General features: G+C 35.1%; 1 protein-coding gene across 3 annotated transcripts in view; it reads right to left on the bottom strand.

Annotated features, from left to right (window-relative positions):
* GALNTL6 (polypeptide N-acetylgalactosaminyltransferase like 6) overlaps positions 1 to 22,538 on the bottom strand; it is a 1,222,748-nt gene that overhangs the window by 943,906 nt on the left and 256,304 nt on the right. The window lies entirely within an intron of this gene.

Genomic DNA, 22,538 nt, shown 5'->3' with positions numbered 1-22,538 from the left:
ATATATAATTGTTAATTTAATTTAGAATCAAGTAAAATAAGTTAAAATAAATGTTAATATAAATTGTTTTAAAATAAAATCTCAAAATACTCAAAGAATATATCAAATTGCAAATTTAGACAAAGACTGTCTCTAGATAATACCAACATAATTACAAAAACAGAGGCAAATTAAATGGTTTTATGAACTAGCAGTTTTTTTACTTATTACATTTGAATGGCATGTCTGCAATTGACCTCAGAGAAATGTAGGTGAACTTGAATAAGTGCAAAATATGATACCAGTAAGCATTTATTTTTTGCGCTTTTTAATACATCTCTTTATCTCTAGTCAGCAGAATCCAAATCTCCTGAGTGAGAATTAGAATGTTAGAACAGTAATGCAAAGAAAGGTACAAGTGAGTTTTAGTATTAGGCTCCTATATGAATGTTTGCTATTCAAAACAGGAGGCTATGAGAAAAGCTGAATTTGTAGTCTGCTTTATAGCTATGGATTGGAAAAAGCATAGAAAGTGGTCAAAGTACCCAGGCAGGATTCCTGGATCCTAGAGGAAGGTAACCTGGATTAGAGTTGTAAGGAAGGAAAGGAGGCATTTTCTTGGGAGTAGAAGTGGAAGAGTGTGGAGAAAAGGGAAACTGGCTCTACAAGTGCCAATCCGAGGAGTTCCTAAGTCCAATAGAGACTGCGGAACATTCATCCAGGAAGATGGGTTAGAATGTGAAAACCAACTCCTCCTTTTTCAATGAGCCTATCAATATGTTTTGCTGAGGTGCTGAGTTAGCTGTTTTTAGCAAAAGCTGCTAATCTTGCTTTGGTGGTCTAACTTAAGGATATGTATTTGTGCACTGAGATTTTAATGAATCTTCTAATTGCCCTGAATTTCCAACCTCCTACTTCCATACTTTGAGCTAGGACTCATAAGTTCCCAGAAAAAGAGGGTGGAGTCTTTGGGTCATTGAGAAGGTTTAATACTGAAGAAAACACCAAGTCATTGTACTTAGAAATGACTTGGACATCATAAAACTCATTTCCTTAGTGCACAAAGTGTAACCTTTTCAATGTATTTTCTCATTTGTAAAACTGAGATAGCAATGCCAACCTGGAAGATTATTGTGAGAGTTTCAGTTATGTAAATCACATTACACTATGCCTGCAACATGATAAACATTCAGTTAATTATAGCTAATAATTATTTTTGCTTAACAGAATAGAATTTCTCATACAGCTTTACCATTTCCTTTTAGCATAATGATTATATTTTTAATTTTAAAATTATTGATTATTTAAACATGGTAATCTAAACTATTCTATATTTGTATGTTTTATGTCTGTGTCTTCAAATATTAGCTATTCTTTTTCATTTGTGTATTCAGTCACTCAACAACTATGTATTGAGCACCTACTATGCAATTGAAACTGAGTTAACAGAAAATCAAAGAGGCACAAACTTCTGCTCTCTGGAGCTTGGACTCATAATAATATTATTATCATTAAGGGCCAGCTATGTATTAGCTACCACATTATACACCTTGCACATAGAATCTTATCAAATAAATAGCGATGTTTGTGATATTCTAATATATCAATGGAAAGAAATAATTTCATTTATCAACATAACTACATGATAAGGAGCCAAGTAACCAATATAATTCTTAGTTCTAGTGTAAACCACCATTAAACTACTTTTGATATGTAATAAATGATGATAAAAAATTAGTGCAGATTCTGAAATTGAGTATGATAATATAGTATCTCCTTTGTGTGGCTGTAATGTTATCAAGTCGAGATGAGAATGGCTTACAATATGAATTGCCTCTTTCAGTGGTGGTAGTAGTATTTGCACCGCACCAGGCCAACACTCTTAGTGACTCCCTGTTACAATCATTAGGGTATATTATAAGGACACTGTCAACAGTGCAGAGAGTGACCAGAAAATGATCATGGTTTCATACAAAGACCAAACCTGAAACTTCTAATATTTAAGCATTGTGTTCTAACCAACGTAACTGATAACCATAAATAAAATAGAGATTTTAATTCCTAGATATGTTCAGCATGCAATGAACATTCATTTTTCTTTCAAATATGATTTGAAGTTTCCAACAACTAGACAAGTGTAGTGCTAGGTGAAAAGCCAGGAGAAAATTTAAAGATACTTGGGAATACAACGGATCCTTTTATTTTAGTGCTGTTGCCCTTGCCATTCCCTCTCCCTGGAATGACAGAAACCCATATAGTTTCTTCCTCCAGTTATTTCTGGTCTTCGTTGGAAAAGGGCACCCTTTGGCAGTTAATAATGTAAAAAAGGCTACATTGACATGGTTAAATTCCCAGGACCTTCAGTTCTTTAAGGATGGACTAAATGGCTGGTATCATCACCTATAAAATTGTCTTGATCTTGATGGAGCTTATGTTGAGAAATAAAGTCTGTATTTTTATTTTATTTTTAATTCCATTTTGCTGTAAACCTTTTGAAGCTCCCTCATAATGCTCATACTTATTTAACTCCTCACCCATTCCCCTGACCATTACATTTGGTTTTAACTGCCTACTAAACTTGCTTTAAGACAAATCATTGGGCAGTTCAAAGTTCACCAACCTAATGGGAATATATAGTATGTTTTTTAATCTCTCTGGTGTTTGAAGCAGCATTTTTTGAGAAGTCTGCTATTTTTTCTTTCCCCATCTTGTTCTTTCTTGATGTTCCTTCTACTGTCTTCCTTTGGCAATATATATTTAGGTGTGGTATCCAGGACTCCTTCCTTGACCAAATTCCCTCAATAAACACACTGTCTGATTTTGTTCACTGTCATAACATTATCTATTATTATCTGTGACTATCACATTGCCTATGTCAGAGTCTGCCAACAGCCTCTCCTTTAGGGTTGGATAATTTGTTTGGGGGCGGAGTATTGACCTTTGTAGCATCATCTACCCACTGGATCTCAGTAACAAACCCATCACACTATTAGATTGTGACTTATAAAAAATGTTTCCAGACATTGCCAATACTCCCCAGGGTGCAAAATTGCTCCCAGTTGAGAACCACTGGTCAAGAAAATGGCAAGAAACATTCAAACCTGAATTTAACCCAAGCTGATTTCCTTGTTCACAGTCTTGTCCACTTGCAATCTATAACCCTCCACGCTGTCACAGTAGTCCTTACAAAACACAAATACAACCATGGCATTCTCCTTCTGTCATGGTTTCCCATTTGGCTGCATAATGAAACAACCCAACACCCAGAGAACTTATATCAGATAAAAATCCTTACACTCCAACTCCCAAATATTTCGATTTAACATTATTATTTTGCAACAATTTGACTGTATTCCTGAATTAAACTCCTTTGGCTTTTCTCTCTGGAAAATGCAACTCTCAGCTCATGTATCACCAACACCAGTAATTCTATTCTGTACCACCCACACACTGCAACCCCACTCTGTCCCACCAAATGAACCCTGGACAATATTAGGCCATATTAATATTAGGCTTGATTATTTGATTTTTTCATTTAGTTCACATCTTACTAGATAGACAATAGACATATATCCTATAGATATCCTATGTATATACATAGATACATAGATATCTTATATATAGAGAGAGACATATATAGAGAGAGTTATCCTATCTCAGTCCCTAAACATTTTTAATACATAGGAAATGCTGTAATTTTTATAGTTTTGCTTTCTAATACAGATTATTGTACATAATGGATATTCGACTGCTAGTTGATTTTTTTATTTTTAATAACTAATGATTGTTGTCATGTCCATTTCCTTTGGCAAAAGTGTGTTCCTATGAAATTTTAAAGCTTCTGGCTTTCTGTGGCAGATCAGGCAGAAGTATGACTTTTTTTTTTTCTCACAATGCCACCTTTGAATAATAGTAGACAAGTTCTAAACAGAATAGCTTCATATCAAAGAGCAAACATGCTGAGTTTGGGAAGGACTAGGAGCAGGCTGGTAACATTAGTTAAAAATGCATTTGACCAGTTATAGAGCAAACCAAGTTAACAGCAGCTTAATCAAATATGAATTTACTTTTCTTTCTTAATAAGAGTGAAGGTAAGCAGTTGATGGTTACTGTGGTTGCTCAACAAACAATGACTTCAGAGTCTCAGTTCCTTTTGTGCTCTGCCATCCTCAGAATTTTTGCTTTAATTTTCATTGTTCTAAAATGGTTTCTGTTTCTTTGAATTTAATTTCCTTTTAGGGAAGGAAGGAAGGAAGGGAGGGAAGGAGGGAGGGAGGGAGGGATAATGAGTTACCTGAATCTGTTGCATTTTATCAATAAAGTACAACCTTTCCCAGAAGTTCCACTCTCAGACTCCTGCCTTCCTCATAATGGGCAGAGCTCTGTTATCTATCCATCCTCAGTTGCCAAGGGCATAGCGGGGAAGGATTTTTGGTTGCATCCTGGGTGAGGTCTAGAAATGCATTTCTAATATATGAAAAGTCTCTAGGAGGATATTGAGAAATAGCACTTCGTGGATATTGGTCAACATTCAAAACCAGTTCAGAAGTGTATAGTGAATATAAGAGCTGATTTATCCAATATTGCTTCCCAACGACTCCAAACACAGAGATTACAAAACAAAGAATAGAAGTGGGTAGTAGGACCAAAAACAGGAAGGTTAGCTGAAGAAATGCCCCTAAAGAAATTTCCCAGTAGGGACCACTCCTCTACACACTGCTCTCCAAAACTCAGTTGTTGAGAGTGATTGGAAACCTGGCATATATACAGAACAAAAAACAGATGGTGCTTTTCTAAAAAAGTATGATGATCTGTCTGGGAATAGCTGAGGTTTTAAGTGTTGATGTTGGTATGCAAGAATATCATCCTCTACATACTGGCATTTAGTGGGAGAGGTCCTAGCCTACTTTCTACAAACATACTAAAGACAAGTCTACCGGTTCCCAAAGTGTTATCTTTTTATGGAAGAAGATAATTAGGATTTGAAGCTAAATTCACAACAGAAGAAGATATCCATATCAGTTACTTATGTTAATTGACTCAGTTCTTTATTTTAAAACATGAATGGCTAAATAAGGATCACCAGACATTTAGGCACATTAAGAATACAAAAGAAATGGTCTAAAATGAATAAACAGAAAAATTTGAAAAGAAAAAAATTATTTGTGGATCAAAGAAAACACGTAAAAATCCTGAGCATCACCTGAAAGAAATTAAAGATAAGCAAAAGCAAGCAAATAGTAGTTTTTTTTCTTTCTTTCTTTTTTTTTTTTTTTTTAAAAAAAAGGCTGTAAGTAAATACAAGAAATCAGAAAACAAGGAAGTCATGTGACTGGATGGAAATAAAATATTCTGAGGGAGTCCTAAAGGTTAAATTGAAGAAAATCCAGAATATGCACTCGTCAAAAACAAACAGAGGCCAAGCCCAGCAGTGGCTCATGCCTGTAATCCCAACACTTTGGAAAGCTGAGACAGTAATATCACTTGAGGCCAGGATCTTGAGACCAGCCTGGGCAGCATACTGAGACCCCCTGTCTCTAAAAAATTAGCCAGACATGGAGGCATGCAACAGTAATCCTAGCTATTTGGGAGGCTGAGGTGGGAGGATTACTTGAGCCTAGGAGTTCAAGGCTGCAGAGAACTATGGTTGTGCCCTTGCACTCCAGCCTGGGCAACAGAATAAGACCCTGTCTCTTAAACACATACACACACATACACACACACACACACACACACACACACACAGAGAATATCACAGCAAAATAAAAAAAACATATCATTCCAGGAAGCCTGATATTTAACTAATAGAAATGAGAGAAAAGGAAAGAAAGAAAAGAAAAATGGGAAAAAAAAAACAAATTATCCATAAAATCTAGTATTTCCCAATTTCAAAATAATATTAAAAATATTCTACATTTTATTATAAACTTAAATATAAATTTTAGAATACTTAGGACATGAAAAAAATAACTCTAGATGGGGAAAATTCTTCCAATGACTAAAGAAAGAACAGTAATTTTTTCCAAAAAAAAGGTCTACCAGAAAGAAATGAGATTTCACTGGGATTATCTTCCTACCACGAGTGATTGCAGCAAGCCCTTTAAAATTCTGAGGAAACCTAGGTTTCTTGTTTCAAACGCCATTATTCTATGCTCTGCTTTATGATGTGGGGACAAGGACTTGCAAATCATATTCCTCCCTTGCCACCTGGATTCTTTGTTAATCTCTCACAATACAAGATGCTAGAGGGAGACTCACCTGCCAAAAACAAACACACAAACAAACATGCAAATATATAGCAAAGGGTACTGCTTTTTCCTGTTTGATTAATGCTCCTAGCTACATATCCCCAACTATGCTTTTTCTCCCCATACCACAGCTTTTTGTTTGCATTATTCCACCACTTCCAGAACCAGTTTTATTGTATCATCTCGTACACACGCTTACTCACAGGCTGGACCTCTCTTAAGTTCCTGAGGTCTGTGACTAGTGCTATGAGGCTCCTCAGAGTTCCTGAGCTGCCAGTTGAGCATCCTTTGCTACCTCAGAGCCCTAGAGATGATATCTCCTTACTGATGTTACTACTTCCATCATCTCTCTCTCTCTCTCTTTTTTTTCTATTTGCCTTTTCAGTAATGCATGATCAATTTTTTGACATTATTTTATTTTTTGAATAGCTGGTGTGATTTTCTTCTTCTTTTTGGACCCTCCCTAACACAGCCCCTACCCCAATTTTAAAGTATGAAGGCAAATTGTTAAAATTTTAAAAAAGCAAAGCTCTGAAAATTGTACTTACCACGTGATTTTTTTTTTTTTTTTTTTAAACATAAAAGGGTGGGAGAAGTGGTCCAGAAAAATCAAAGAGGAAAAAAGAAAAAAAAAACTATAGCATTTAAGAAACAGTGAAGTTAATCCAGGAATGCAAAAAAAAAAAATCAAGATATAGCTGTATAGTAAACAGAATTAATAATAGCTATAGATTTAAGCAGGAAGTTGGAAGATTCTTGATAACAGCTCTTCAAGAAAAAAGTGGATTACACGTGATAAATACGATTAAGACGTCAATAATCTTAGTGTAAAAGTGAAAGCATAAGCTTAAATAGTGGCAATAAAACTCTTTAGGAAATAAATGAAGAGAATAAGAATCTATGCAAATAAACCATGGTTCAAATGGGTAGCAAATTAATAAATAGCATGATTTTGAAACATTTATGAAAATATAAAACCAAAACATAATTTATTCAGATTGTTATCTCAAACTTATTTGGAAGAATGGTTAACTAGGTTTGATTATATATCCCTTTCTTTAGAACTGTTATCACTAACTACTTTGTTCTGAAATGAACATTATTCATGCACTTTTAATAAGGTGAGTTTTTTTCCCAATTTTTGAGATTAATCTAGAGTAGAAAACTTTATAAGAAAGTATTTGATTGAACCCCAAATTATTATTACATAATGGAATACAACTCTAACAATCATTGAAATTTATATTATTTTAAAAAAATCTTTTCAGTGTTATACAAACTTAAAGTCGTGTTATGTTAAATTAAGTGATAGACAATCATGACATGTCTGAGTCATTTCCAAGTAAATTAAAATACTGAAACATTATTCTACATAAGTTTATAGGCTGGGCGCGGTGGCTCACGCCTATAATCCCAGCACTTTGGGAGGCCGAGGCGGCCGGATCACGAAGTCAGGAGATGGAGACCATCCTGGCTAACATGGTGACACCCCGTCTCTACTAAAAATACAAAAAAATAGCTGGGCGTGGCGGCGGGCGCCTGTAGTCCCAGCTACTCTGGAGGGTGAGGCAGGAGAATGGCGTGAACCCGGGAGGCGGAGCTTGCAGTGAGCTGAGATCCGGCCACTGCACTCCAGCCCGGGAGACAGAGCGATACTCCGTCCAAAAAAAAAAAGAAAAAGAAAAAGTTTGTTTATATAGCTGGGCTTGTTAGAAAACATGTACTGTTCCACGTTGAAAAATTGTTTTACAGAAAGCCTAAAAGTTAAAATTATTTGCTTCTTCAGTTTTCACTAGAAATTAAGGTTACTATGAGTGAAAATTTTAACTAATCTATGTCAGCAGTCCCCAACTTTTTTGGCACCAGGGACCGGTTTTGTGGAAGACAAGTTTTCCACCGACCGGGGCAGTGGGGATGATTTCAGGATGATTCAAGTGGGTTATATTTATTGTGCACTTTATTTCTATTATGACATTGCAATATATAATGAAATAATTTTACAACTCACGGTAGTGCAGAATCAGTGGGAGTCTTGACCTTGTTTTCCTGCAACTAAACAGTCTCAGGATGATGGGAGACAGTGTTAGATCATCAGGCATGGTCTTCTCTCAAGGAGCGTGCAACCTAGAATCTCCTCACAAGGAGCGCGCAAGCCAGATTCTTCGCATGCGCAGTTCACACTACATTTCACGCTCCTATGAGAATCTAACGCTGATGCTGATCTGACAGGAGGCGGAGCTCAGGGAGGAATGAGAGTGGCGGGGAGTGGCTGTAAGTACAGATGAAGCTTTGCTCCCTTGCGGGCTACTCATTTCCTGCTCTGCAGTCCCGCCCAGATCCTAACAGGCCATGGTACCAGTGTGTGGCCCAGGGTTTGAAGACCCCAGATCTATATAATTAGAACTACTATATACAAGAAACAGTTCTGTATACAGAGTGTATGAGAAAAGTAACATGTTCTATGGCATGAGGTTGTGGTTTTTGTTAAGTAACAGTAATTTTGTCTAAGTTAAAGGGTATCTAAAAGTTATTCCAAAATAAAAAAAAGATAAAATGGTATAGATAAAATTAGATGATTATAAACAGTTGGGGGAAAAAGAATTAAAACATTTAAGAGGCTATACAAGGTTGGTGAAAATCTTATCCTGTGTAGTCAAAACTGACTGAGATTGACAGATTTGTTTACAAGGTTTTCTTAAAATTAACTTTATGGCCAGGTGCAGTGGCTCACGCCTGTAATTCCAGCACTTTGGGAGGCTGAGGCAGGAGGATCAAGAGGTCAGGAGATCGAGACCATCCTGTCCCACACAGTGAAACCCCATCTCTACTAAAATACAAAAAATGACCCGGGTGAGGTCTTGTGCACCTGTAGTCCCAGTTACTCGGGAGCCTGAGGCGGGACAATCGCTTGAACCTGGGAGGTGGAGATTGCAGTGAGCTGAGATCATGCCATTACACTCCAGCCTGGTGACAGAGCGAGACTCTGTCCCCCACAAAAAAAAAAAAAAGAAGAAAAGAAAAGAAAAATAATGTTAGCTTTAACCTTAATAGTAAACTGATATAAAACTAAAATTTGATTTTTTCTTCAAGACAAAATTTTGATATTATAAAAATAAAAAGTTTTGTAAACTTCACAAAAAGGTGGGGGGAGAAAAAGAGAAAGATTCTGTGTGTCTCATGCTGTTTTTATTAGATCTTCTGACTATTTTAAAAACTAAATTTACTCTATCAAAGAGTAAAGGTTTTTGCTTTTTGAGATCTTTTCTTTATTATTTTGGCTAAATGAATGACTATTATTTTATAGTGATCTGTGATTCTATTTTGATCAAATGCTCTAAACTTTTGACAGTTTTGACAGTCTTCTCAAAATCAAATTTCAAAATCAAAAGTCTTTTTGACATCAACGTAACTTTAGCATGATCCAGAGGCCCCTGAAGCATGTGAAACAGAGATAAGAAACTTGCTTATTTTGTGTATTAAATTATATAGGAGGCATCATATAAGAAATATTTACTCTTCCATGAGTTATATTTATATGAAAGTTTATTAATATGTGTTCCAAATTTGTTCAAGATTCTTAAAATTTTGATATGTCTTGGTATATGTTATTAGTTGTGATTATAATTATTATATAAAATTGTGGTAAGACACCTAAAATAACCAAATTTTCTTTATAATTGCATGTTTAGACATGGCCATTTTAGGTCTTGTCAATAGTTAATTGCTTTGTTGTGGTACTTTCTTTTTTTCTGAATGCTTTTTGCAAATCCTAAAGTATTTTGTCTTCAAGGAGGTTCATAGTAAGGATAAGAAAAAAATCTGTAAAACTACAGAAATACAGGTTTCTGACAATTATGAGGTTATGTCATTAGACTGGGTCAAAATTTCCAGAACTTTAATTTTAAGAATAGAATAAAATCACTCATAAAATCACTAACCCAATATCAAACAAAACAATAATTAATGAAATGGAACTAAACTGATGAAGGAATGAAATTATGTTTATGACTTTTTTGTTTAAAACATTCCCGATTCTTTTCTCTCTCTCTCACTGTCTCTCTCTTCAGCTAAGTATAGCTTTACAGCAATTTGGTAAAATATGCTTTTGTGAGAAAAATTAAAATATTTACCTTTCACTCTACCTGATCCCTCCAGAAGCAGAAACTGTTTGTGAGTATTCTTATTTCATGGAAATATACTGTTTACACAAGTTTAATAAGAATCTCTTTTATTTTATAGCATGACATAATTGAAAACGCTGGTTATTTCACCAAGGCTTTGACTAGAATGTCATATTATCAGATATGACCAGACTGGCTTTGGAAATTAAAGTTAAATTTATGGAACCATTAAAAATCTCCTTGGGATAAACTGGCCTGATACCTTAAAAGTATGATTCACATGGTTATCTTAGAGTTGGGTAAAGAACGTCACTTCCTGGCAGGCCCAGGAATCTGAAGATATTTGGGGGGGATCTCAAGAAGAGAGGTATTCACCCAATTCATAAAGGTATTACAACTTTTGAGAGCAAGTCAAATTCTTGGCTTGGCTTTCCAGCTTTGAGAGACTTTGAAAAGTCTAATCTGAAATTCCTGATGAACAAGTTCCAGCAAAGCCAGCTTAAAAAGACTTTATACGAGCAATCACCATTATTGTAAGATGTACGCAAATAATTAGACCAAGGATGAAGCATTTTGCAAATAAATTTGCCTTACTAATAATTTATCTTTGGTGAAAATGGAGAACCAGAGAGAGAAAAATTGTATTTACTGTAGCCTTGGTACCAGCATGGTACTGGTACCAAAACAGATATTTAGACCAATGGAACAGAACAGAAGCCTCAAAATTACACCACACATCTACAACATCTGATCTTTGACAATCCTGACAAAAACAAGCAATGGCAAAAGGATTCCCTATTTAATAAATGGTGTTGGGAAAACTGGCTAGCCATATGCAGAAAACTGAAACTGGACCCCTTCCTTACACCTTATATAAAAGTTAGCTCAAGATCGATTAAAGACTTAAACATGAGACCTAAAACCATAAAAACCCTAGAAGAAAACCTAGGCAATACCATTCAGGACATAGGCATGGGCAAAGACTTCATGACTAAAACACCAAAAGCAAAGGCAACAAAAGCCAAAATTGACAAATGGGATCTAATTAAACTAAAGAGCTTCTGCACAGCAAAGGAAAATATCATCAAATTGAACAGGCAACCACAGAATGGGAGAAAATTTTTTGCAATTGATCCATCTGAGAAAGGGCAATATCCAGAACCTTAAGAACTTAAACAAATTTACAGGAAAAAAACAAACAACCTCATCAAAAAGTAAGCAAAGGATATGAACAGACACTTCTCAAAAGAAGACATTTATGCAGCCAACAAACATATGAAAAAAAGGCTCATCATCACTGGTCATTGAAGAAATGTAAATCAAAACCACAATGAGATATCATCTCATGCCAGTTAGAATGGCTCTCATTAAAAAGTCAGAAAACAACAGATGCTGGAGAGGATGTGGAGAAATAGGAACACTTTTACACTGTCAATGGGAGCGTAAATTAGTTCAACCATTGTGGAAGACAGTGTGGTGATTCCTCAAGGATCTAGAACCAGAAATACCATTTGATCCAGCAATTTTATTACTGGGTATATACCCAAAGGATTATTAATCATTCTACTATCAAGACACAGGCACACGTATGTTTATTGCGGCACCATTCACAATAGCAAAGACTTGGAACCAACCCAAATGCCCATCAATGATAGACTGGATAATGAAAATGTGGTACATATAAACCATGGAATGCTATGCAGCCATAAAAAGGATGAGTTCATGCCCTTTGCAGGGACATGGATGAAGCTGGAAATTGTCATTCTCAGCAAACTAACACAAGAACAGAAAACTAAACACAGCATGTTCTCACTCATAAGTGGGAGTTGAACAATGAGAACACATGGACACAGGGCAGGGAACATCACACACCGGGTCCTTTTGGGGAGTAGGCGGCTAGGGGAAGGATAGCATTAGGAAAAATACCTAATGTAGATGACGGGTTGATGGGTGCAGCAAAACCACCATGGCACTCGTATATCTATGTAACAAACCTGCACTTTCTGCACATGTACCCTAGAACTTAAAGTATAATTAAAAATAAATAAACAAATAAATTAATTTTAGAATGAACCTAAGAAAAGAAACTATAGTGCACTTGTTACTAAATTCTAGCCTGGTTCATTTGCTTTCAAGTTTTTTTTTTTTTTTTCTTTTAAATTATCTGAACTTAATCCTGAATATTTAGTTTCCTCCAATATTGGGCTATGAATCTCCAAACAAACATTTTCAATTTCTCTCCCACCCTTCTGACTTGGAATCACTAAAATTAAAGTGGCCTTTTTCCTAAAGCTCTGCAAACTGAAACTGGTCACCTACGTAATAAATAGACTCCAGAGAAATCACCATGATGGCTTGTGCATGGGCCAATTCTGTGCTAGGAAAATCTGTCAGATTGCCACTGTCTGCCCTCCTCCAACTGAAGATGCTTCGGCTCAGATAAAAAAATCTTTGCAACTGACTGCCCTCCAGACTCTTGAAAAATTGGTTTATAGATGACTCCAGACATTAGCCTTTTTTTCTGTTTCCATAGAAATGCCTCTTATTAAAGATTTGTTTGCCTGCATCATATATAGAGACCTAGCTTTCAGAACCCATCTGCACCACCATCTCCTAAGATGAGACTCAACTGTTTAATTGGACTGGTCTATTCTCAGAAATAAAACTGACTTAGTTGGGTGTGGAGAAAAGTGCTTAGATGAGTTCTTTCCTATGTACTAATTTTCATTGTAATCTATGTTCTTTTCTTCCTCTGCAGGTCTCTCAGCACTTGACTACTACCCTGATTCCTCTATCCATAGCTACCAACCCTATTTTAATATGTGCAACTTTCTGAAAATGAGGTTTTAAATGGGGGACTGAAGGTAACCAGACTATTTCACTCAGAAATTTGGCTAAAGAAATAGTTGCAAGGTCCCTCTGTCCTCTCCCCTACCCTGCTGTTGTCTCTCAATCCCGTCTCTCTCTGGAGCACAGGATTAATCTGTTCGCTCAAGTTTTCTTACTTTCCTAGAAACCAGATGTGATAAAGAGAAGCAGAGTTGCCTTCTCTGAAATTTCATTAACCAAAAAAGATGAAAACTCATATTCCAGAGGAGGAGATTGAAAACTAAATCCCACACCTAGAGCCCAGACTTTGTTCCAAACCAAACTCTTTGTTCAATTTAATTTCCAAAGAAATTATTTATTAACCATTGTCTGGCATTAAGATCTATTCCTTTTCCCCATAAAAAGCATTTACTATCCCTAAAACTGCACCATTTCCCCTAACTCTTCTTCCCCTATGAAGAAGGTGATATACACATCTGTACCACATTGAGTTATGGGTAATCATTTTTCTGTAATTTCCTTATGCTATGCACGTTAAAATAAATTTGTATGCCTTTTCCTATTAATTTGCTTTTTATCTATTCAGTTTCAGTGAACCTTCACCCATACACATGTAATAAATATGATGAAGAGGGTTAATAATCTTAGAGTAATAGTGAAAGCATAAAGCTAAAATAATGGCAATAATATTCTTTAGGAAAAAGTAAAGATCTGTACAAGAAAACTGTGGTTCAAAATGAATGGCAAATTATTATGTAGCATGATTTTGAAAAAGTCAAGAAAATAAAAAAATAATTTATTTTAATTATTATTATAAACTTTTTGGAAGAATGATGGGCAATTCCCTAGGATTCAGTATATCTTTCTGTACAACCAGTAACTACTTTGTTCTGAAGTGAACATTATCCATATAGTTTTAATAAGGCAACTTTTATTTCTTCCCTACTTTTGGGATCAACCTATAGTAGGAAACTTTATAAGAAAGTATTTGATTGAACACCAGATTATTTAACTATGTTTTAACTATGGCTATTTAAGTAATTACTAATTTATAGTAGTTTTTCAGATGCTAATATATTTGCATGGTTCAGAATAAATATATATATAAAAAAGATGTACAATTAAAAAATCTCACTGGCACCTTTGTTTCCACTGCTTTTTTCTTCTGCTATTTGTAGGTAATCACTTTTTATGTTTTGAGGGGGATCTTTACAGAACATCCTTGTAAAAAAAACAATACATTACTGCCTTTTTCCATGAGGTAATAGTATGTATTTGCTTATTTTAAAAGGCAATAATACATATTTGCTTATTTTCCTCATAATGATGACATACTACATATACTTTTCTGCACCTTGCTTTCACTTAGCAATGTATTGTGGAACACGGAACATTATTACTATATACATTTCAATCTTGTTTCAAAATAGGCTTAGTGCTCTATTTTGTATAAGTGTCACAGTTTATTTCAGCTTTGAAAGAGCCGCCTTGGTTGTTTCTAGGCTTTTACCATTACAGCCGATCACTTCAGTAAATAACCTTGAATACTTTCGTCATTTCCCACAATACACAGTAGAAACTGGAAGATAGCAGGAGACAGAAGAGGGACTCTTATGTGTACATCTTAAATTACGGACAAGATGTCAAGCAATATTGGTATATTTGATATGAATAATGTTCATTTTATTAATATTAAAGAAGTAAAATTTCTGAATATTATTTTAAGTTAAATAAATACCCATAATCTGTCTGTCAAAATTTTGTTAAGTAAATATGAAAGGGAAGTAGGTTTACTGTACATGGCACTAGAATAGTATGAGCAAATTTGTTCTTGCTATTTTTTATAATGAGAAGTCAGTAAGAATGCCAACTTGATAAATCACTCACTAGACAGAAATAAATGCATATTATTTGGAATAATAGAGGTCAACAACAGCAGAACTGAAAATATGAAAGTGGCCAATCAGTTACCTCTGTGGGTTGCTATTGAGGTATAAATCATGACTCACCACCTTTTATGACCTTAATCTCAACTTCTGTGTGCATGTGCTTGTATGTATCTTATTTTAGAGCATTTAGGAATAAAGTTTATAACAATAAAAGAATTAAAACTGCTTTAAAATCAAGTTTAAAGTCAAAATAATTATATATATACAGCAAAAATGGCTTGCACAGAAATGAAATTGATATTATAAGTGATTATTCTTTTTTTTTTTTTTTTTTTTTTTTTTTTGAGATGGAGTCTTGCTCTGTCGCCCAGGCTTGAGTGCAGTGGCCGGATCTCAGCTCACTGCAAGCTCCGCCTCCCGGGTTCACGCCATTCTCCTGCCTCAGCCTCCCGAGCAGCTGGGACTACAGGCGCTCGCCACCTCGCCCGGCTAGTTTTTTTGTATTTTTTTAGTAGAGACGGGGTTTCACCGTGTTAGCCAGGATGGTCTCGATCTCCTGACCTCGTGATCCGCCCATCTCGGCCTCCCAAAGTGCTGGGATTACAGGCTTGAGCCACCGCGCCCGGCCTGTGATTATTCTTAAAAATAGTTATTTTTGATCACAGAGGAAGTTAGTGTTAGTGAAATAACTAGAAAACTAATGCTTCAGACAGGATGTTTCCCTTAACATGCTAAATATGAATATATTGCAAATAGATCTTCAAGTATAATTATATTACTCATTTAAAAAGCGTAGTGTTAATTTTCTCCAGTTTAATTATAGCCAATGTGTACACCTAATTATAAGGGTTCATAAATTATCATCTCTGCTATTTGACCTTACTAAATCCCTCAGGACAATTCTTTCAGGAAATAATGCCAGCCAAGAGAATATTAATGCTTTTTTCTATCAGAACTGATAGAATTTTGGCTGATACAAAGAAAGACAAACTCTCTATGGTGGTGTAATAATCTGAGTTTGGGAACAAATGCTACAGTGTTTGCAAAGTGCCCATTAAATTGATCTAAAAGTATTTATTAAGGATTACAGAGTTCAAAGCACTAACCTAGATATTTGACTGTGACATTAGGTAGAGAAGTCACGAAATGAAAAGTATGATGAAGTACAAAATTTAAAAATTGTAAAGCTGTGCGTGCCTCTAGAAGATGCTTTAGACTACTTCTTGGAAGAGATTAAACTTTACATAAAAAGACAATATTATTTTGTTATTTAGAACATTTAATGTTATACATTTACAAAATTTACATTTTTAAAAACATTTATATTTTAAAATAATTTAAATATATAATTAAGATTTTTTTCTTGCCATGCAAATTAAAATACCTTATATAAAATATTAATATTTTTCTGCCTTAAACCAGTAGCTATTTCATGCTTAATGTATAATTTTGTTAATGTTCTTTCATTTTCATATGAAATATATATATATATATTTTAGACAGACTTTCTCCATGTTGCCCAAGCTAGTCTCAAATTCCTGGGCTCCAGTGATCCTCCTGCCTTGGCCTCCCAAAGTGTTAGGATTACAGGTATGAACCACCATGCCTGTAATATATTTCATATTTTTAATCACATAATGGAAATGTATGGTTCTTACATGGATTCTCAACCATTTCCATTGCTCTAGAATGTTGTGGTGTTATCAGGTTCCCTCTTTATTTTTCCCCTTCCTTAAAGAGTCACCAATTTATACATTTCTTACTAATTTATATGTGTCTTTCCAAACTTGTGTTCAAAGGACTTCAACAAAATATGGGTATTTTGAATAACTAAATGTACTAAAATTAGGTATTCCTATGATTTTTACTTAATCACCTTTGCTGTTATCACTGATTACTATATATTTAGTTTTTTTCTATAGCTATTTATATGTATTATTTTTTGCTTACAATATATTCTATTACAATTTTCTAATAAAAATACCTTACTCTTTTTTAGGGAAACCCTCTTGTGCTTCACATCTTTAAGAAACTCAGTTCTCCCTGTTATCTTGTTGAAATTTAAATGACTGATTTTCAAATTGCTGATTGAATTTTCAGGAAGTACTTTAGTAAATAATTTTGCATGAGAACATCATATACTATCATGACAGTGCTTCCTGGCTCTGTTTATTCTCCTTCTTATGCTCATATTTTAGTAAATGTAGATTTTATGTGATAATCATCACCTGTATGTGACTCACTATACTGACGAAATGTTAGGAATCAGATGAAGAAATGCAACCTATGATAGGCCAAATTGCCTGATCCAAATTTAATCCATTCAGTGGGCTATTTAAAAAAATGACATTTCTAGACACATCTTGGGCTAAACTGCCTAAATAAAAAATAAAGACAAAACCAAACAAACAAAACTTCCATTATAAATTCACCCACAGTTAAAATGATGCAGGCCTCTTCTGTCAAGAGCAGTTTGTGATCACACCATTGCACTATACAAATATTAATAGTTTGTCTTGCACTGTAATCCCTTTACAGACCTACTGTTGTAACATAGGTTTGTTTTATGGCACAACGTGTAGTTGGTCATAATATGGTCATCACTTTCTTGTTCCAGTTATATTGCTCAGTTCCATTCCAGGACAAAAAATAAGTTGTAAAATTTAAAAATTCTTCCTTTCACCACAAATTTCCCTCTTACCAGCACTCTCGGGCTTTTCTATATTCACTTCTTCATTTTTCTCATACTTCATTTTATCACAACCTACTGCAAACCTACTTCACTCACATGTATTTGACCCATCTTCTTTATAAGAAGTCAATTTCAATGTCATCAATCACCTCTCATTAGACAAGCTCCCAGGTTCGTATTCATTTCCATTTTGTTTAATTTTTCACAGCCTTTGTCACAGAAAGCAACTCTGTGATCTCCTTCAAACTTCCTCTTGTTTCCTATGACATCAATCTCTGCAGCTGTTCCTTCTATCTTGTGTATACTTCCTAACTTTTTTTGAACCCTATTCTCCAGCCACTGCTTAAATAACGGAGTTCCATGGGTTCTAACAGATAGCTTAACACTCTTACTCCACCTTCCTCTGGAGAGTATGTCTATTCCCACAACTTTGTTTTTCATGAAATAGCAAATGAACACGTGCAGTACATGAGGCATTGTTCTGGTCATTAGAACTAGAACCATTATAAGATTAGTCAGTAATTTCTGCCCTAATGTATCTTATGCTCTAATGGAGAAAGATGTGTATAAAAACAAATAAATAGACAAAATCTATAATACATTACATTATATGTGGCTTGGAGGATAAAAAAGGAGAAAGGGATAAGGAATGCCATGAGGTTGGGGAGAAGGGACTAAAGTTTACTGTACTAAGTAATATTATTTAACAAGGAGTCATTGATAAGATGACATTTGAACAGAAAGAGATAAGGGTGGGAGCTATGGAAGTATCTAAGGGAAATCTATTTCTGGTAGAAAATACAGTTAATGCAAAGGCCCTGGGCCAAGAACATTCTTGGAGTATGATATTGTGTTTGAGGAACAGCAAGGAGAACAATGAATCTTGAGCAGAATCAGCAATCCTTGAGGACCTAGGATGTCATTGTAAAAACTTCAGTGTTTAAATGAGCTAGGGTATCACTAGCTCATGTTTAAGTGCAGTGTTTTTTGCATGGAAATGACAGGATCGAATATGTATAAAAAGGATTAGTCTCTTGAGAACTGTCTTGAAGTGGGGCAAGGACAGATTAGAAATACAACATAGGGAGATTTTACAATTACAACTCAGATAAAACAAGAGAAAGTCTTAGACCAGATAGTTTTCTGTGGAGGTTATGAAAACACTTATTCTGAAAACATTTTTAAGACAGAGCCTACAGGATTTACTCACAAAGTGTTGTGGAGCATGAGATTAAGAGGTGAGTTAAAGATAACACTAAGGGTTTGGTCCTGAGCACTTGGGAAAATGAAACTGCTATGAGCTGAGATGAAGAAGATTCCAGAAGGATTCAAGCTTTTGGGAAATATTTTAGTTATAAACATTAACTTATAGCACACAAAAAAGAAGTACAACAGTGAAGAGGAGAGTAAGGTTCTCAAAAATAATTCAGCAAGTAAAATCAACCCCTCTCCCTCCACTTATGATAAAACTTTTTAAAGCACCATCAATACTCATAGATGTCTCTTCTTTCTCATTTTTCATTCCATCCTCAACCCAAGCTAGCCCGGGTTCATGGAGCTTCATGACTCCGCTGGCATGATTCTTGCTGCAATCTTATGTGACCACCATTAAAGTAAAATATTTTCTGTGTTCTCCTATTTGGCATCTTATCAAAACTCAAGAATGATGACTGGTCCCTGGTTCTTGTATCATTTTTTCATTGTCTTCTCTGCCACATTCTTGCTTTTCTTCTCCCCTTTACTTTCAATGCTCATTGTCTTTTTCTTTGGCAGGTACATTCTCCCCTATACAGTTATTTAAGCTCAAATCTTAGCCCCTTTTCTATCCCTTTGCTCTCTCCCTTGGTAATCTCATGTATAACCACAGGTGAAATTGTGTGCCCAATCATGTCTTCTGTGATTCAATTGCCTACTTGATTTTTCCCTTTTGGGCTTTTGAAAGGCATCTCAAATTCAATCTGTTTTGAAGTATACTTCTTTCTCTCCCTAAAACCTAGGTTTCTGCTATTCATTTGTACAACAGAATTTTGGTATTTTTGTTTTTAAATTTCTCCAAGTTACTTTCTTTTTATTCCTTCTCCATAGCTAATACTTCATGAACATGATGACTTTACTTAGCAAATATTATTTGACTTGGCCAGGTGCAGTGCCTGTAATCTCAGTACTTTGGGAGGCTGAGGCACCTGGATCATTTGAGGTCAGGAGTTTGAAACCAGCCTGGATAATATGGTGAAACCCCGTCTCTATTAAAAATACAAAAATTAGCCGGGCGTGGTGATGGGTGCCTGTAATGCAACTCAGGAAGCTGAGGCAGGAGAATAACTTGAGCCTAGGAGGCAGAGGTTGCAGTGAGCAGAGATCGAGTGATTGCACTCCGGCCTTTGTGGCACAGCAATACTCTGTCTCAATCAAAAAAAAAAAAAAAAAAAAGAAAGAAAATATTATTTGAGTCTCTCCACTTCTCTCCATTATCTACTACCTTGTCTAAGGTACCATTGTCTCCTGCCAGGGTTCCTGTAGTATGGCTGTTGTATATGCATCAGCACTACCTTCTCCCACATTCACCTCATATTCCACTTCCTGCTCCAAGTATTTTAGCAACACCTTTATCACAGAGGTTGTCAATTTTTTGTTTAATTTATTATTATTTTTGAGACGGAGTCTTGCTCTGTCGCCAGGCTGGAGTGCAGTGGTGCGATCTTGGCTCACTGCAACCTTTGCCTCTCAGGTTCAAGTGATTATCCTGCCTCAGCCTCCAGAGTAGCTGGGATTACAGGCATGCGCCAACATGCCCAGCTAAGTTTTATATTTTTAGTAGAGACGGGTTTCACCATGTTGGCCAGGATGGTCTCGATCTCTTGATCTTGTGATTTGCCTGCCTTGGCGTCGCAAAGTACTGGAATTGCAGGTGTAAGCCACCACGCCCACCCAAGTTGTCAACTTTCAGACTCAGCCTTAGTAGCTTTGTAGTTCTTTACTGATGTCACACTTATTCCAATTATTTTGGAAGTAGCTTAAACAAATGCCAGATGCTGCTTCCTGCTTCTCAGTTTCTCATGAATACAGATTGAAGATAAGCATTAAGGTTCACTCTCCATTATATGCCCTTTTGAGGGCTCAGTTCTAGCTTTTGCCTTTGATGTCTACATATTCATTCTTTCTCAAGTAACTATTGCCTCTATATATTCATGCACTTGGGTGCTATATGTTATTTAAACATAGTACTTTCAAAATGTACTCCAGGTGATGGTTTTAAATAGATTATGAGAAATGGATTACAAATAATGGCTGCCATATGAAGGGGTTTCATAGCAGTGATGCTGCCAGTAAATGTTTAAGAGAGGCAACACTGGGTATGCTATTGACATGTAGAAGTATCGATGCCAGATGAAGACTGTGCAACAAGAAATGTAAATTTCTATACTACAATATAAAATATAAATTTATACACTGCAATTTATATACTATATTTTATTGGAATATTTTATGCACTATAAAAAATGCCCTTTTAGAGTGACTTATATTAATGACTCTGAATAAATCAGTGAAACACAGTAGAAAATTCAGAATCAGATCCAACCTGTATGGTCTATGCAGTGATATATAATGCACAACATATATTTATATATAATTGTGTATTAATATTTAAATATTTTGTATACACACATATATAGGTCTATTTATAAATTTTTGTTGCACTTTATTTGTTTGAATTATTTCTAAAATAGTCATATAATTTATATACCTGCTAACACATATGTATATATGTAAACCTAGTAATCAAAAATGTGGCATTTCAGGTCAGGCACAGTGGCTTATGCCTGTAATTGCAGCATTTCAGGAGATGAGGTGAGAGAATTGTGTGAGGCTAGATGTTCAAGATGGGCCTGGGAAATATACAGACACCTCGACTCAACAAAAAAATTTAAAAAATAGCTAAATGTAGTACCATGTGCCTGTAGTTTTAACTACTCAGGAGGCTGAGGTGGGAGGATTGCTTGAGCCCAGGAGTTTAAAACTGCAGTGAGTTACGATATTGCTACTGCACTCAAGCAAGGGCAACAAAGCAAGTACCTTGTCTCTAAGAAAAAATTAAAATAAGAAATAAGTAAATAAGTAAATGTGGCACTTTAAAGCTGTGGAGGGGAAGCTTAATTTGAGAACTTATGTTAGCACTGTTGGTGAGCTATTGGGGAAAAAGTCATGCCTAAAAGGAAAGTGTTATAGGTATTTTATGGTAAAACATGTGAAAATCATACATAAAATATAAGTCTATAATCTATATTAGGTACAAAGATGTTTCTAAGTATGATACTAAGATTAGAAATCATGAAGAAAAAAGGCTAGATTGAACCACATAAACATTGTTTCCATGAGAAAACTAGTATCAATCAAATTTTTTTTAAAAAGTTAAAGAGAACAAAATTTTGTAAAAAAAAAAAAAAAAGGTGTTGCGTTCATGATACACAGTAGGTACATATCTCTTACAGTAAAAGTTATCACAATTAAAAGAATTAGTAATTATTTCAGTAGAAAAATGAGAAATTCATTTAATTCGAGTCCAAATACACATAAGAACTTGAGTAGAAAAGCCATTATTCAAATCAAAAGTGGTGCTACTAAGAAAAGGGAAATGAAAACAATAAAGGGCTACCAAGATTTAACTTATTAGAGTGGCAAAATTTTAGTTATAATGATAATATTTATCGTAAAATTGTGGTAATAGTGTAAACTGGTACAGCATTTCTGGAGATAATTGAGTACTATGTGGAACCATTTT

The sequence above is a fragment of the Theropithecus gelada genome, chromosome 5 (genome assembly GCF_003255815.1).
Source record: "Theropithecus gelada isolate Dixy chromosome 5, Tgel_1.0, whole genome shotgun sequence".
In the NCBI taxonomy this organism is placed as follows: Eukaryota; Metazoa; Chordata; class Mammalia; order Primates; family Cercopithecidae; genus Theropithecus; species Theropithecus gelada.
Note: the sequence above shows the minus strand (reverse complement) of the source record. Positions and strands in the feature narration are given on the sequence as shown.